Raw genomic sequence first — 2,981 nt, 5'->3', positions numbered from 1 at the left:
ATGTAGGTACCCTTGTTGATCACGTGTGCCCCCCCACAGTTTCCCACTACAGCCAATCCCTTTCTTACAGTATTATGATAATTGTTCAAGGTCTGCTTATGAGTGAGAACATGTGGTACTCAGTTCTTTGGTTCTGTGATAGATCACTCAGTATTATAGACTCTAAGTCCATCTAATGCTGCAAAGTTCATAATTTTGTCCTTCTTTATGGCTGCATAATATTCCATTGTGTATATGTACCACATTTTTTTAACCCAGTCCACTTTCAATGAGCAGCATGATTGGTTCCATGTTTTTGCTACTTCCATTTTATTTCAAATGGCAGTCCTTCTGGGTGAGGTTTAACTCACATTTTTGCCTTATTGGCTATTCATGCTCCAGCCCAGTTGATTCAAGTTTTTGAACAGTCTCCTCAGTAGTAGATGAATGTCTAGATGCTCATCCAAAATACTTGGTTCTCTTTAGTAGAAGCCTTGGTCTCTGAGGTTTTCTTGACCATCCTTCATCACGACCTCAATCCCTGGCTATGTATGAAATATTGTGAGATGGTATTCTCTCCCACTTACATAATAGTGAAATTATTATAAGATGGCATTTTCTCTCACCAAAATGGTGAAATTATGGTAGGATGGTGTCTCTCCCTACCCATTATTAACATTAAACTACTTCAAAAAAGAAATCACTTGATCACTACAGATTGATCTTAATTATGTAAGCATGAATTCTTAAAATATTTCTGAGTTAGTTTCTATGAGAATTATATATTTTTCTTTAAAGTATATTACATTTGCAATGTCTTGACAGACCTCCTTTAATAAAATAAACTATAATTAGTAATACCTCACAGAGGTGGGACAACATTTCATACTCATATAAAGATGTATAAAGATCTTTATGAATTATAGACACACAAACTTATGGAGAGTATATGGCTTCAATTCTATGATTTCGACTATTAGTCAAGAGTAAAAACAGAAACACAAAAACTCACCAGTCCAGGTATCAAAGGGCTACTCTTCTTTCAAGTGGGCATAGAATTCTTGAGTTGAGCTCAAAACAAATAGACAAATCCATCAAATTTTCTGTTGTCTCTCAATAAACAGAAATGAGACCTTTATAAAGCATTACTCCTTTTATAGAGATTACCAAGTGGTCAGATCATATAACCAAACTCCTAATCACTGCTGACACCAGAGGGAAATAACTTATTGAGCAAATACAGACATACCTCAAAGATATTGTGGGTTGGGTTCTTTATTTATGATAATAAAGTAAATATTGCAATAAAGCCAGTCATATGAAATTGTTGGTTTCCCAGTGTGTATAAAAGTTATATTTATGCTACACTTCAGTATATTAAGTGTGTAATAACATTGTATCTAAAAATCAACGTGCATATCTTAATTTTAAAATAGTTTATTGCTTAAAAAATGCTAACAACCATCTGAAACTTCAGTGAGTTAATCGTTTTGCTGGTGGAGGACCTCAATGTGGATGGCTGCTGACTGATCAAGGTGGTGGTTGTTGAAAGCTGAGGTGGCTGTGGCATTTTTAAAAAATAAGACAAGAATGAAGATTACCTCATTGATGGACTCTTCTTTACATAAAATATTTCTCTGTAACATGCAATGCTGTTTGATAGCATTTTACCCACAGTAGAACTTATCTCAAAATTGGAAGCAATTATCTCAAATCCTGCTGCTGCTTTATCAACTAAGTTTATGTAATATTCTAAATCCTTTGTTGTTATTTCAACAATGTTCGCAGCATTTTCACCAGGAATAGATTCCATCTCAGGAAAGCACTTTCTTTGGTGATTCATAGAAGCACCTGCTCATCTGCTCAAGTTTTACCATGAGATTGTCGTAACTTAGCTACCTCTTCACACTCAACATCTATTTCTAGCTCTCTTACAATTTCCACTACATCTGCAGTAACTTCCTCTACTGAAGCCCCGTAGCCTGAAAGACATACTTGAGGGCTGGAATCAACCTCTTCCAAATTTCTGTTGATGGTGATAATTTTGATCTCCTATGATTCACAGATGTTCTGAATGGCAGCCAGGATGGCGAATCCTTTCCAGCAAGTTTTCAATTTACTTTGCCCAGATCCATCAGAGGAATCACTATCAATGGAAGCCATAACCTTAAAAAATATACTTCTTAAATAAGGAGACTTGAAAGTCAAAATTACTCCTTGCTCCATGAGCTGCTGAAATGATACTGTTTTAGCCAGGATGAAAACAACATTCACCTCCTTGTACATCTTTACCAGAGCTCTTGGATGATGACCTGGTGGTACATTGTCAATAAGTAATAACATTTTGAAAGGAATCTGTTTTTCTGAGTGTTGGGAGCCAGCCATGGAGGCCCACTGAGCGTTAGGGATCAGGAAGGGCCGTTGACCCTGAGACCACTAGGATGCGTTCGGGAGCTGTTGACCCCACTTCCTCTCCCTTTTCTGCCTAGCACTACAGCCAGAAAAAACTCCTGCAACCTCAAGTATGTACGGGACAAACACAAACTAACTTCAGAAGCTCATTGTTCCCATTTTTCCACAGACTGCGATTTTGGTTTTCATAGTACTTACAGTTCAAACTTAGGTCATATCGAGGAAACTTAGAGTTGGTCACAGGCTTTTTGTATGTGATCTTAAGATTATAGCAATATAAGTTTTGGAAAATAGGCTATAGAGATAAGTTTTTAGGTAGCCATTTTGTTTAAGAATGCAGTCAGCTTACTTTAAGTTTTGGCCCACCACGAACTTTGGACTGGGTCACATTCCAAACATCCTGGGATGGGTCACTTTAGGTTGTAGAGTAAGTGTTTAAGTTTCAGTAGGATTGTTTAACTTGACATTAGTATAAATTAGCATAGAATGAAAAAGGTTTATAGGATAGGTTAGTCATAGATTAAGGTTAGCACTTATAATGGGTTTTTTAAGTTATTGATTATAGAAACATAGTTCTTTTTTTTTTTTTT

The sequence above is a fragment of the Carlito syrichta genome, unplaced genomic scaffold (assembly GCF_000164805.1).
Source record: "Carlito syrichta isolate Samal-C Ts95f unplaced genomic scaffold, Tarsius_syrichta-2.0.1 Scaffold80553, whole genome shotgun sequence".
In the NCBI taxonomy this organism is placed as follows: Eukaryota; Metazoa; Chordata; class Mammalia; order Primates; family Tarsiidae; genus Carlito; species Carlito syrichta.
The sequence above is the reverse complement of the archived record's forward strand: the minus strand, read 5'-3'. Positions refer to the sequence as shown.